General features: G+C 39.5%; 1 long non-coding RNA gene across 1 annotated transcript; it reads right to left on the reverse strand.

The window, feature by feature from the left end:
• Positions 1 to 1,194: 1,194 nt before the first annotated feature.
• Positions 1,195 to 15,044, reverse strand: LOC116549012. Its single transcript, XR_004267670.1, has 3 exons — positions 15,034 to 15,044; positions 8,804 to 8,813; positions 1,195 to 1,284 (listed from the first exon to the last, which is right to left on the reverse strand). It is a non-coding gene; the product is annotated as an uncharacterized LOC116549012 (long non-coding RNA).
• Between the last annotated feature and the right edge of the window lie 727 nt (positions 15,045 to 15,771).

Here is a 15,771-nt window from a genome sequence, read left to right on the forward strand (position 1 = left end):
CTTTGCCTTCAGCAAGCACCTCAACTGATCATGGTTTTCTTACCTGGCAGAGTGACCCAAACCTTCATACCTTAAGTGTCTGAGCTAATATTAGTTCTGCCTGGATTAAGTTGTTGTAGTTTTCCATTGATTTTAATCACAGGAGATGGTAATTAAGAGATACTCTAAGAGATCTCTTGTATTTCAAACATGCTATTTCTTACCTCCACTGTTGAATAGTAGTGAATTTTCCCTTAGCAGTCAGATAGTCATGCAGCCAGCACTGTAACCCCCTTCTTGCCCTGTTGACTCAGGCATAAGGAGCCCAAGGCGGCCTAGTGGCAGACTTAACTTCCAGTTCAATGGAGTAATTGTTATGTCTACCGGTGGTAGCATTTCTCCCACTGGAACTAAGACCTCTTGGCCAGCACAGCATGAAGTCATGGGAACAGGAAGCAAAAATTTTGCTAGTGTGTCACTGGGGGTAATGGTGAGTAGTGCCACTCCCATTTCCGCCCCTTTATTCCTAGACCTGTGAATCCTGGCTATGGAAGAAAGAGTACCATGTGTTGGACGATGTTTCAGAGTGTATACAGCCTTCTAGAGAACTGTGCCCCAGCCTGCAAGATACTGCCACCTAGCTGCTGCTGTAAATGAGAATGTAAAAGGCCATTTCCTCTTTCTCCAAGCCTACTGCTTCAGGATGGTGAAGAACGTAGTAGGACCAGTAAATTCCATGAGCTTGTGCCCATTGCTACACTTCTTTGGCTGTGAAGTGAGTTCTTGGTGAGAAGCAATGCTGTGTGGAATACCATGACAGAGGATAAGGCATTCTGTAAGTCCACTAATGGTAGTCACTGTTTCAAATTTGTCCCCGAATGGTATATTGCACGTAGGAAAGGCAAATTCATATCCAGAGCAAGTAAGTTCAAAACGTTGCCTCTTCCATGACAGGATCTAGTCAACCTGCCACCAGGTAGCTGGCTGATCGCCCCAGGGAATGGTGCCACAGCAAAGGCTCAGTGTCGCTTTCTGTGGCCGGTAGATTGGGCCCTCAGCAGTGGCTGTAGCCTGGTTTGTCTTGCTGAGTGGAAGCTGATGTTGCTGAACCCATGCATAATCTCCATCCCTGCTACTGGGCCACTTCGCTCATGTGCCCATTGGGCAATCATGAAGTGGCTGGCAACAGGGTTGACAGAGCGACAGAACGGTCATCCTAGCTATTTAATTATTAAAATCCTCCCCTGCTGAGGTCACCCTTTGGTGAGCATTTGTACGGGACACAAATATTTTTATGTTTTTTGCCTTGAAAGTAATTTACATATGTACATCTCCAAATTTCAGTTGTCACCAATTTTCCAATCAAGTTTCTACGAAGTCCCTGATCCTCCAACCAAACCATCTGTCACAGCCCATGAGTTAGTATGTAATCTCACATATGGCCATTTCTTCTTCTCCTGCAAAGTCACAACCAGATGTGCTGCCTGCAGTTCCGCCCACCAGGAGGATTTCCCTTCACCACTGTCTTTCAGGGATGCCTTAGAGAGAGGCTGTAGTTCTGCATTCTGTTTGCACAAGCCCAGGGGCAGGCCAAATGCCATCTCTTAAAAGGAGGGTAGTTATCTGTGGATGATGACATTGCTCCCAGTGTTCTGTCGTCCTCAAAATACCTGATTATTTAATTTTCTCCAATGCACATTTATACTGGTAAAAATCCATAGGTTTTTCCCATCTCTACTAAAAATACAAAAATTAGCTAGGCGTGGTGGCATGCGCCTGTAGTCCCAGCTACTTGTGAGGCTGAGGCAGGAGAATCGCTTGAACCCTGGGAGCGGAGGTTGCAGTGAGCCAAGATCATGCCACTGCACTCTAGCTTGGTGACAGAGTGAGACTCCGTCTCAAATATATATGTGTGTGTGTATATATATATATATATATACACACACACACACACACACATACACACATATATATACTTATATTTATATATGTGTATATGTGTTCCTCTTTGGGGAAGACTGGGGGGGTGATTAATAGTATAAATTTTTGGTAGTGTACTGAGGTTCTTTCTTGAGGGGACCCAACCTCCCCTTTACTCAAGAATTCCGGACCTTTAAACTGGCTCAAGTCTTGGAATTGATTGAGGGGCTTAGGGTTCTTTAGAGAAACAGAACAAATAGGATTTATTATGAGAATTGGATCACAACATTACGGAAGCTGAGAAGTCCCACAATCTGCTATGTGCAAACGAGAGAACCAGGAAAGCTAGTGGTACTATTCAGTTCAAGTCTGAAGGCCTGAAAACCAGGAGCCTCAATGTCCAAGAGCAGGAGAAAATGATGGTTCAGAGGAAACAGAGAGAACAAATTCTCCCTTCCTCCACTTTTTTTGTTTTATTTGGGCTCTTAACATATTGGATGATGCATGCCTACACTGGTGAGGATAGATCTTTATTTAGTCTACTGATTAAAATGCTGATCTCTTCTGCAAACACTCTCACAGACACACCTCGAAATAATGTTTTACCAGCTATCTGGACATCCCCAGTCAAGTTGACACATAAAAGTAACCACACCCTTGATGACCTTGTGCATAAAAGTTTAACATGTATTTCTTCCTGGAATGTGGTCCCTTGGGTAGAAGTGTAGGAAACATGGGATCCAGAGGTGAGATCACATCAGGCTCATGGGAATAAGCCACGAGAGGAGATGGAAAGAGGTCTGGAGTCCTAGATGGTAAGTGCATCCTGTAAATCACATTGTTGACATTTACGGCATTTCTAGCTCTCAATACTTCTGTAAGTGTTCTTCTAGGAAGGTGTTGAGGCATTAGGTCCTGTTTTCCATGCAGACAAAGATGTAAAGGAGCAGTGCTACCTGAGGCATCATGGTGGTGGCAGTAAGGAAAAAATAAAAATTCCTAAGAAAGTGGAGCAAGTCAGAGCTGCAAGATTCAGCTGCCCCTCTGGACACAGGATTCTTACTCCGTTGTTAATGTTAGAAAACCTGGGTGCATTGTATCATGATTAGGGAAGGGTGTGGTTTTCTTTCAAAGGGCACAACATAGTAAACAGAAACTGTAAGAGTTCCTATAGAATGGAGAATGAGGCCTAGAGCTGGGAAGCTGTGCAGCTTTCTAGTCTTCATCGAACCTCCCACTCCCTTTGGCTCTTTAGGGCACTCCTGTGTTGACGTTAATATTTGTGTTAATACTATCAATTTCTCCTGGACTTCGCTTTCCTGAGTCACTGCTTCCATAAATCACTAACCTTCCCAGTTTAGTGGCCCTGGGGTATATATGACCAATCATAAACCTCTCTTGAACTGGACTCAATGCAAATACTCAATAAATGTTAGTGAATTGATGAGTAACATCAAACTAAATGAGGAGGAAATCATGAACATTGAGTGATCATCTCAAAATGACTTTCCTGAAGTTTTTGTAAGTATCCTAAAAATATCCGGAGGGGAAAATTGTTTCCTGTCATTTTTATTACCAAAAAATTTTCTTCCATGAGCAGTACACTAGCAGCAGCTTCTCCAACTTTTTGACCAAATAGCAACAAGGGTAAAGCCAGGATCGCATACTAAGGGTAAGAGGCAACTTTAATCAGGTTTAGGGAGTCTAAGAGTACATTCAGCAGGAATAAAGGCACTGAAAGTGTCTTCTCTTTGATTCCAAGGCATTCCCCTTTGCCTTTATATTTCTTGGAGTGAAGTCAGTTTCTCAGACATATTTTCACCCACACAGAGATGCTGACATTTTTTCCTGACCTTTCCACTTCAGTTATTTCCAAATAAGTGTCCATTGATGTGGGATGCTGTGCTTATCATTCTGCTCCCATCTGTTCTGGTCTCCACTTGGCATGGGATGGTGGGGAGTTCCATGCCCATTTCCTATGAACCTTTGATCTGTTTCCACCTAAGTTCAGCCCATGTAGCCTGGGAACAAAACATCCCATCCAGCATTGACCTTGGATCACCCACCGATACAACTTGCCTCCCTCTACCTTCGAAATTTTGCACATATAAATATTTCCTTGTTTTGTAGACATTCTGACCATCACAAGTGAAGGCCTGCCTCATGGCTTATGCTGCCAAATAAAACTAGGAACGTATTGTGTTATAATATGCCATTGTTGATACTCCCAGACAACCCATGAAGTTCATTCTGGAATAAAACTGCAAATTGACTCAAAGAGGGGAGAATGAAGAGAGAATCAAGATGGAGGAGGCACTCTGGCCTGTGAGCCAGGCATTCCAACAGGAATAGAATTCAAATTTTGAAAATAGACCAAACACTGTTACTTTGGAACAGAAAATGTATACACTCATCATATTTAGATCTGAAAGTTTGAAAACTTATTTCTGAATCTGTCATCAAATTGGAGTTTGCATTGTGCTTGGAATGGTAACATAGTTGCAGAAGTGCATACAACTCTAGGGAATCTGGATAGAAAAGTTTCATGGTGGGGCCCAAACACTCTGTTTTGGACTCTCCATGTTTTCTCAACTCTCCGAGATGAGAAAAGTCATCTTGGGATGTAAAAGATTACTATGTTTTGGGATAAGAAGCTAAACATAAGAACAGCTAAATGTAAAAGGCTGAAAACGTTCTAAGTATTTTCTAAATATTTTTTAGAGTTAATAGTGATCAACACCTGACCAGATGGAGGATATGACTGAAGTCTTGACCTAGATTGCAAAAGCAGTAGAGAGGCATGTTGTGGCAACGATGGGGGATTTCTACTGTGCTGACAGAGCTCAGTTCATCCACACTCAAAGACTGATACATTTTTAACTTACCTGGTTAGAGGGTGACACTCCCAAAAAGAAACAAAAACTCATGAGAGGAGCTTCTACCATGGATAAATTATAAAAGACAAGTGAAAGCAGATTGGTGAACTGAAGGGAAGAGAGGGAAAGTCAAAGAGGAAGCGTGCAAACACTTCTTGAGTCCCTACCACATATCAGATGTCACCCACAGCAGTTAAAACATGTCATTATATTTTTTCATCTCAGTGGCTCTGAGGGAATGCATGAGTATCTCCACCTAACCTCAGAGACATGAAGTAACTGGACTTAGGTCACTCAACTAGTTTTAGCAGGTACAGGTTTAGAGCAAAGCCCTGACTCAGAGTCCAGGCCTTCTATATGACCACATTGCTTCCTTGAGAACCTTGAATAAAAAAGACCATGTCTTTTGAAGAGTATCAGACATTGATACTAGACCTGGGGAGACATTTCAGAAAGAGTTCAGCTAAAGCTAGATGTAAGTCTGTGATTTCAACTATAAAATAGAGAGCATTTGAAATGTCTGAGTAACCAATGATCTCTGCAAATAGCCCAGCTTAAGTAAAGCTGAAGTGGTCAGCAAAGATGCTCATATGGCTCTCAAGGAATTCAGCTCAGATTTTAGAAAGACACACAGGAAAGGTAGTAAAGCTCATAATTAAGGAGTAATATGCATGTGAGTTTACATCCACGACCTGGAATGCTAAGGAACAAAGGCTTGTGAAAAGTGCTGAAGTGAAAAGTGAGGGGATTTGGAGTATGCTAAAGGCGGGAAGTAGGACTAAAGGATGCTACACTTAATAGCTGGGTGATGAAATAATCTGTACAACAAACCCCCATGACACAAGTTTACCTATGTAAAAAAACCCTGCACTTTTATCCCTGAACCTAAGATAAAAGTTTAAAAAATAAATACCCAAGAAAACCATGAATAGCTAAGGTAATACAGATGACCCCTGACCATGGTTCGATGTGATTTTTTTTAAACTTTACTATGATGCAAAAGCAATATGCATTCAGTAGAAACCATACTTGGAGTACCCACACAATCACTCTGTTTTTCACTTTCAGTACAGTAGCAAATAGATTGTCTGAGCTATTTAACACTCCATTGTGAAAAAGAAAGAATGAAGAAAGACCTCCTCCAAGGGCTGATGATGTAACATCAATGGGAAACAGGGAGAAAACAATACTGTTCTACTGCTAGTTTGCTTCTGTTGTCTTCATCAATAAGAACAATCTTTAGATCTGCCATGTTTGATCCAACTCTGGTAAAGACTCTTAAAACTCAACTCCCTTGAGTTTACATCTCTTGGCCTAAACTAATGAGCTTCCTGAGAAAATTTGCCAGACAGGTCACAAGGCGGCATTAATCTGTGACAGTGAAGCAGGACACAGGCTCCAAAAAGGTAGAATTTGGCATATGCTACCTTGATTTTCAAAAAGGGAGGAAGATAACGTCTACAGAACGCAGTCTGGCAAGCTCGATGTATGCATTCCAGGACAGATGAGGAATCTGCTTAGATTTACTGCACACAAGCCATGCTGGACTCATCTCCTTTGTCTGTAGAGTTCTTCTTTACATGGAAGGCTGCAGGCAGACAAGATTAAGTCTTGAGAAGAACATTTGCGGATAGAACGTAATAAATCAAATAAGTTCATTTGTAACTGGTAAGAGACCATATCCAAGGAAGTGCTGCTCATGAAACCATGTCATCCAGCAGAGAGATCTCCAGGAGTTTCCATCACAGTCTGACCATGTTTAAACTTTCTGTTTTAAAGAATATAGACTGAGCTGGCTTTTTAATCAATGCTCCAGAAAATGTAAGACTGAGAACAATGACTGAAATGTTGGATGTCTGATGTAGGGTTAAAAAGGAACTTGAACATTAGCCTGAATCCAACAAAGAAACATATTATGGTTAACATGAAGTTTTCTGGTTAGATTTCAAGATGAACTTCACATGTATACGTGTCAAAACAGTAGCATATAAAGATAATAACCTTGGGGATTTTCTTTTTTTACTCAAAATGAGTCAAGAGCATGAAGAAACTGCTAAAACCTTAACTGTAACTTTTGGCTGCATTAATGAAATGTCTGGAACAGCAGAGTGAAAAGCCTCTCTATTGTACTCGGGTTAGACTGTACCTCACAAAGGGTGTTCAGTTCTGGGTGCACACTCTAAAAAGGACAGTGTCAATTGGGAACATGGTCAGAGAAAAAGAACGAGGTTGGGAAATTAGAAACAGTTAAAGGAACTTAAAGGGCTTGGCATGGAGAAGAGAAAATGATAAGGAATGGAGCTATTTTTATATAGTCTTAGAAGGAAGACCAGGGCCAATTAGATAGGCTTTGAGCTACTTGCAGTTTTAATTATTATAGATGCTCAGCCAAAACATGGGCTGCCTCACAAAGCTGTGTTTCCTCTTACCCTTCAATTACAGGTTGGACAATCACCTGTTGAAGAAGAGAAGGAGACAGAGATTCTTGCCTTAAAGTTACATCATTGCCCGTGGCTGGTCATCCAGTTTTTTCTTGAACACTTCTTGGGTTGGAGAGATCACTACCTAATTATATTGCTCCAACATTTGAGTAAAGCTTATTTAATATTACTCTCACTTATTAGATAACTATGGATCTTAGACAATGCTTCTGTAATGCTCTTTGAGGTTGGAACTGTCCCTTGGATTGAACCTAAGATGAGTTTCTCTCTCTGTTCCCTGCTCTAATTACCTAATTCAGACTACCATCATTGCTTGCCCAGAATACAGCAATTCTTTCCTTAATGTACTCTCCAAATCTTTAGTTTTATGTTTCTTCCAATGCACTCATCACTTTGGCCACAGTATTCCTTCTTAAACACATTTTATCAAGTCACTACCATCTGTAAGACCTTTAGTGACTTAGTATCTTCAGTAAACCCATGGTGTGACAAGGGTGGGATGGGAGGAAGGGGAGTGGTGGGCTGCTCTATAATGAAAGAGATTTAAAAGGCTTAACCATCAAATATAATGCTTGGATCTTGATTGGATACGTATTTGTACAAACCAACTCTAAATTTTCTTATACACCATAATAGAAATCCTTTGATTCATTTCTTAGGCCATTTTACCTCCAACAAACCATCCTACTTTGACTTTCCCTACAATCTAAAGCAAATGTTATATGGTTATAACCACAAATATAGAATAGAAGCATAAATTTGGCTCAGTCTGATTGATCGCTTAGGAGAATAGTAGAATAATAGACTACCGTCTGCATAGGCCGTTGCTCTAGAGAACCATATCCTTTTAATGGAAAGGTAGTAGAGTCAATTGTTGGTTATCTGCTAACTTATGGAACGAGATATAAACATAATTAATCAGTGGATACTTCACCTACTATGTTATTCCGCCGTGGCAACGTCTCAAAACTTTGCTACAAAAAAAAAAGTTGAAGAAAAACAGGGAGATAGGAAGCAGTCTTTGAGAAATCTTGGGTGAACATTGAGCTATGAGCTGAAAATCTTAAGTTGTTTTACTTTTGACAGTTGTATCTAAATTACATCTTTTAGATTAGCCTGAACTAACAGCTTCACCTGTCCTCACAAAGAAATTTTAAGTGAGATTCCCTCTCTGCAGGTAGCTGAAAATATAACATGAAAATTCTATCCCCATGAACCAAGGAAGTAGAAAAGAAAAATCTGTGTACAGGGAGAGACAGACTAAAGCACGTGGCTCAAGGACAGCAGAGGGAGATATTGAAAGAAAAGTCTTGGGGTTTTCCAAGACTTGTTCTAATTGCTTCCTGAGGTCTGGCTGTCTTTCTCCTCTTGGAGTTCTTAAGACACACCTCTAATTCTTGAATTAATCTCCTGTGGTTGATAATGGAAAGAGAAAGTAAAACAAATTAAAAAAAATAAGGCCTTGTCATTTTCTGAACATCTTTCAAGCTTTTACTGTTTCTGTAAAAACTTCCCTATCACATCACCCCAAGAGATGGTATCTTTTTGATTCCTATAAGTGCTTATTATCTCCTCCACCCACTTCACTCACCACAGACTGATTGCATTGTGAGTTATACTCACAGAACCCCCAAGTAGATTACACATTATTTAAAGCTATGATTCCATACTTCCAGGTTTCACACTGCATCAAGACCATCATGTGACAGATAGACCCTCAATAAGCATTTGCCAATTTGATGAGACTGATCCATGCTGAGCAGTTCCAGTTCACCTAGTTGTCGAGCAATTGAAATTATTTTAGGTTTAACAAAAACAACTCGGCTGAACCATGTAGAAAATAAAAATAAAATGAAATACTTAACGACATAACAGTAGGAGGAATTTGAGATTATATACCAGCATAGAAAAAGTTTTAAAAGCTCCCCTAAAAGAGTGTGCAAGCCTAGATTAAATACCTCAAGGAGGTGGAATGTTTTACCAGCTTAACAAATGTAATTAGTTGTTGACTCACTGGTTCATGGTATCTAATTTGTCTATTCAGTTGCTGAAACTTCATGTGCTGACAATTATCTGTGCTTAGACTTTCCACATTTACATCACCCAGAAAAATAAAGAACTTGCTGTACAACTACAGGTTTGGGGAAGTCTGACTAGGCAGGCATTCTCATGAAAAAGATCTAGGGGCTTTAACTGATCCCAAGCTTAGTATGAGTCAAGAGCTTGCTTTAATTTCTTAAACAGGCTAATTCCATCTTAGGCCAAATTAGATGAAGAATCACTTTAACTTAGCACTGTGTGTTTTGGTTATCTCAAAGTTCAGTATCTTGCATGATGCTGAACTTTCGCTATTCCAAATTATCCAAGGTATCCTTTGGCCCCACTAGTGACCCCTGAAACAGTTACTGCCATGTGACACAGCTCAATTGATAGGAAATTCTCTTGACATTTTAAACTTTTTTCTACCATCCACTTCCCTGGTACTTCCACCTCATAGCTTCATCTTGCCCATTGCAAGATGGCCCATTGGTATATGGTATATGGCCCATTGCCCATATACCAAGTCTCACTCTTCACCTTTATGACCATGGAAAGGCAGCTGTCATAAGCCAAATCCAAATCTCAAGACTAGGCTTGATATCTCTCCAGTTCTGGCAACCATTCTCTACGTCATATGGTTTCTAGATCCCTCACTGTTTCGCTTGCCCTTTTTGTGAAGCTCTACTTTATAAAGACACTGGGGCCGAGGCTGGGCATGATGGCTCACATCTGCGATCCTAGGAATTCGGGAGACCAAGGTGGGTGGATCACTTGACCCCAGCAGTTTGAGACCAGCCTGGGCAACATGGCAAAACACTGTCTCTCCAAAAAAAAAATTAGCTAGGCATGTTGGCATGCATCTGTAGTCCCAGCTATCTGGAGGGCTGAGGTGGCAGAATCACTTGAGCCAAAAGGTCAAGGCTGCAGTGAGCTGTGATTGTGCCACCGCATCCCAAGCTGGGTGACAGGGTGAGAACCTGTCTCAAAGAACAAACAAAAACAACCAACCGACCAAACAGACCTAAGGCCAAAAGAGATAAATTATTTTCTCAAAGTCATACAAAAAATATCAGAGCTGAAATTTGTACTCGTTATTTGCAATGAATTGACTCACAATATAGCGATTTCTTTTTTACCTGGAATGATGCTGTATTATAAATCAACCTGGAGGCCAGAGATGCTATGAGAATATGCCAACAGATAAGCAATCAGACCACAGAGTTTCTAGGATTTCTCTATCTTTCAGATGAAAACATGACTACATTTTGAACAAAAGCGTTGAACAAATTTAAGAAAATCAGTATTGTCTCCTCTATTTCTCAGGTAATGAAACTGATAGCTTTTGAAGAATATGCCTTTTCCAGAGCTAAGAAATGGAAGGTGGGTAATAAGCATGCTAGATTTTTAATGTCTGCTACATTTAAGATGGTTATAAACAAACATTCCCTTTATACTTGGTAAGCTATTTCTCTATCTGAACTTGTCTTTTTAAATAATATGGAGCCGGGCACTGGGGCTCACGCCTGTAGTCCCAGCACTTTGGGAGGCCGAGGTGGGTGGATCACGAGGTCAAGAGATCGAGACCATCCTGGTCAACACGGTGAAACCCTGTCTCTACTAAAACTACAAAAAATTAGCTGGGCATGGTGGCGCGTGCCTGTAATCCCAGCTACTCAGGAGGCTGAGGCAGGAGAATTGCCTGAACCCAGGAGACGGAGGTTGCGGTGAGCCGAGATCGCGCCATTGCACTCCAGCCTGGGTAACAAGAGCGAAACTCCGTCTCAAAAAAAAAAAAAAAAAGAAAAGAATATGGAAACACTATATGTAGTCCTGAGAAAAGCTTGATACTGTACTACCTATTTGAGAGTAAAAGACATGTGACGTAGGTGTGTGTTTATTGTAAATGTTGAGATTTATGAATTGCTGAGTCAACCTTACCAAGAATCCTGGAAGTTAGCAATCCTGATTTGACTGTGATTTCTCCCCGAGGTCAGTTCTAGGTCATTGTATTCTGAGTCTTGGTGCCACTTAGTCATGATGGGAATTAAAGTTGACCTGGATTTCCCCCATTGACATTGCCACTTGATTAGCTCTGAAAAATAAAAACTGTGAATCCTATTTCATTCTAGACTTAAGTAGGAGGAAACTTCTGCTTTTCTTCCCAAACATACTCCCTCAAATTTATAGAAGTTAGAAATCTCCATAGAATCACACAGCAGATGTTTCTGGCATCACCCAGAGGGACTAGGTGAGTATCATCATAGAAGTTTTCACAGGCTCCCAGGGTACTACTCAACAAATGAGAGCCATTACTTAACTAATTCAGTCTAATTGGATGAAGAACAGTCTGAGTTTGTAAAATCTTTTAATTATATGCTTAGAAAAACTTCTCACAATAATTTCAAACCATAAAAAATTTTTAAACAATACTTAAAATGTTCATATATCCTTTACCCAAATTTCTAAAATTTCTAACATTGTAACCACATTTTAAAAATCATTATTTTTCTGTGTTTGCCCATATCTGTACTCTTTACATTTTTAGAATCATTCGAGGGGTTAGCCTTTCACACTTCCGTTTACCTCTTAATATTTTCTAATTATTTCTTAAGACTAATGGCATTCTCTCTCTCTCTTCTTTTTTTTTTTTTTTTTTTTTTTTTTTTTTTGAGACCGAGCCTCATTCTGTCACCCAGGGTGGAGTGCAGTGGCACAGTCTTGGCTCACTGTAGCCTCCACTTCCTGGGTTTAAGTGATTCTCCTGCCTCAGCCTCTGGAGTTCTGGACTACAGGTACCCACCACCACACCTGTCTAATTTTTGTATTTTTATTAGAGACAGGGTTTCACCAGGTTGGTGAGGCTGGTCTCAGACTCCTGACCTGGTGATCCTCCTGCCTTGGCCTCCCAAAGTGCTGGGAGTATGGGCGTGAGCCACCACATCTGGCCAAGGCCTCACATTTCTCTCTTATATAATCATAGTACTGTTATCAAATTCAGGACACTTTGATGCAATAGTTTTATTTATATTTTTTCCAATTATCTCAGTAATGTCCTTTATAACTTTTTTCTCTTTTCTAATCCAGAATCCAATACAGGACCATGGATTACATTTAGTTGTCATTTTTTTTTTTTTTTTTTTTTTTTTTTGTCTCTTTTAATCTGGAACAGCTCTGTAGCCTTTCCTTTGCCTTTCATGGCAACGGTCAGCAGTTTTATGGAATGTTTCTCCATTTGGATTTGCTGATATTTTTTCTCTGGCTACAAAACGACATGATTCTGTGTCCCCCTCAGGTATCCCAGGCATAAAATACCCATCTGCTCCTCATTTATTATGTTACTTTTGATCATCTGATCAAATTGTTGTTTATTTTCTTCACTATAGTGTGTCCATTTTCTCCCTTGCAACTAGTAAGCAATATATGGAAAGACACTTTAAGCCCATGCAAATATCCTACTCTTCATCACACTTTTCTTCCTAAAGCTGATTCTTGCTTTAATTAAACTTTGCTATAATGGCTATAAAGTGTTGATTTTACATGTTTACCCACTCTCTCCACATGTATTAGTAGGTGTTCTTTTGTTCTATAATCAGCGTCTCTCTCTCCCTCCCCCTTCCTCTCTCTCTCTCCCTTTCTTCTTTCTTCTCTCCCCTCTCTCTCTTCTCTCTGCTCTGCCTCTCTTCTTCTCTCCCTTCTCTGATTTTAATGCTCAGATTGTCACAGACTTGGCAAGTTGGAGCTCCTTTAAGCTGGCTCCCTTTTTATATGCTCCTATAATTTTTTTTTTTTAAACCAACACTTTCTTGTTTTCTGGTTCAACAAGATGTTCCAGACCCATCAATTAGCATCCCTGCTCTAGCACAGGAATCAACCATTTCTCCAAGGACATCTCTTTCCTTATCATGGGGAATGGTGTTTAGAAACCAAAATCTCGGCATTATATGTTTTCATTGTTACTGAGGTGTTTACCTCCAGGCTCTTGAGGACAGAGCTAGGAAAGATATACACACACAGATGCATACACACACACACACACACACACACACACACACACACACACACACACAAAGGCTTGTCTATACATGTCATAGAAATTCTGCAGTTACACTGATACTTTCAATATCAATCCCAATCCACGAGGTTCTTTGTTGCGTTTCCCCCACCCACTCCATCTTTGAATCTCCCTTCTTCCGCAATGAGAATTCTGCCTTTTGACAGCATCAGAACACTGACTTATTTTCCCAGTCCTAAAACACACATACAATCATTTCAGAATTGATATACCCAAATCACCATGCATATCAAATCAAGTAAAAAGAAATTAAGATGCATTTGTAGTTCCTTATTTTTTCCCTAGAGTAAAAGCACATAATCAAAGTGTTGTCTTTAAAGTTACTTGAATTAGTTCTTTGTCTTTGTCTCCACAACCCTTGCTTCAATATAGTAATGCCATCCATTTTGCAGAGGTTTATGCAGAGAAGTATCCCTGCCTACTCTATTACTTCTGTCTGGTTTTCCCTCACCTATTGTATGTAAGTGTTTTCATTGTCTTCTGGTTTATTTTTCCTGTGTTTCTTTTTCCAAAAATAAGCAGACTTGTGTATTTTCTTAGAAATAGAAATAGAATAGTTCATAGAAATACTTTTTAGTGAAATTGTATAGTACTCTGTTGTATAAAGTACTTCAAAGTATTCAGATATTTCCCAGTATTTTGCTATTCTACAAATAATCCTGCAGTTAAGAGCTTTGTATGTATGTACTTCCTTTTTTTTTTTTTTTTTTTTTTTTTTGAGACAGAGCCTGGCTCTGTCACCCAGGCTGGAGTGCAGTAGCATAATCTTGACTCACTGCAACTTCCACCTCCCAGGTTCAAACGATTCTCATGCCTCAGCCTGCTGAGTAGCTGGGATTACAGGCATGTGCCACTATGCCTGGCTGATTTTTTTTGTATTTTTAGTAGAGATGGGGTTTTGCCATGTTGGCCAGGCTGGTCTCTAACTACTGACCTCAATTGATCTGCCTGCCTCAGTCTACCAAATTGCTGGGGTTACAGGCGTAAGCCAGTGTGCCTAACCTGTATTTTGGTATTTTGAAGATACATCTTCATGATATATTCCTAGAATTAGGATTGCTACATTGAAGAGTAAATGTCTGTGTGGTTTTGTTAGATATTGACAAATTCCCCTTCACGGGCTATACCATTCTGCATTTCCATTACCAATGTATGAGCATGCATATTTCCCTACAGTCTCTTCAATGGAATGTATTATCAAGTTTTTGAATATGTGCTAATCTGGTGGGTGAGAAGAGTCTCTGTGTACTTTCAATTTCAATTTCATGAGTGAAATTGTACATCTTCTATGTACAATGCCTGCTGTGTTTAAGGGCCATGTTTATGTCTCTTTTTGGGAATTTGTCATGTCTTTTGCCCACTTTAAGATAGTACTGTCACTGTTACCTCACTTTTAAAAATGCTTATATAATAGAGATATAAACTCTTTATCTGTGATAAATACTTAAAAAAATTCTTCCAATTTGTTATTTGTCTTTTAACTTGTTTATAGTTTTTGTCACTTTCTTTTTTTGTAGTCAGATCTATCAAGCATTTCTTCTCTTTCATGTGGCTTTTGAGTTACAGTTAGAAATCTACCTACAATCAAATTTTACGGAGATTCATTTCTGTTTTATTCTGGCACTTGCATAGTTGCATTTAGACCTCTAATCCATCTGGCACTTATTTGTGTGGGAAGTGGACATAATTTTATCTTTTTCCCAACTGTCTATCCAGTTGCCCCACTACCTTTATTTAAAAGCCCATTTGTTTCCTGAGATTTGAGATAATACCACCTTTGTCATAGTCTAGATTTCCACATGCTGTTGGGTCTGTTTCTGGACTTTCTATTTGTTCTAACTGTTCATGTGCCAGTACCTCACTGTTTTTAAAGCAGAGACTTTATAATATGCTTTAATGTGAGTATGGCCAGTCTCCGTTCCTTCACCTCACCCCTCATCCACACACTATATATATTCCTTTTCAGTATTTCCCTACCATGTGTATTTCTCCATATGAACTTTAGTATTAATTTGGCTAGCTACAGAAAGAAAAGGGGTTGCTGTTTTGTTGGAATTTTATCAAATTTACAAATTATCTTTGGGAAAACTGACATCCAGATACCATTGAGACATCCTAATCAAGTCCTCAAGATGTCTTTCTATTATGTCATGTCTACCTTTGTGTCCTTCAGGAATGTTTATAATTTTCTTCATTTAGGTTTTGGACACTTTTAAAGTTCATTCCTAAATATTTTATTTTTCTTATTGCTATTATAAATGGGTTTTTTCACTTATATTTTCAAACTGGTTATTTTTGAGTATATGAAAGCTATTGATTTTTGATTTTTGCAATTGTTAAAGTATTTTGAAATATACCTAATTTTATTGCCTCTGAGTATGTAACCTCAGCATTTTTAGTGCTTCCGAATTTTTGAAGTATTTTTGCAATATGTCTTTTGGCT

Source organism: Sapajus apella, unplaced genomic scaffold (assembly GCF_009761245.1).
Source record: "Sapajus apella isolate SASKATOON/1434 unplaced genomic scaffold, GSC_monkey_1.0 scaffold6, whole genome shotgun sequence".
Lineage (NCBI taxonomy): Eukaryota > Metazoa > Chordata > Mammalia > Primates > Cebidae > Sapajus > Sapajus apella.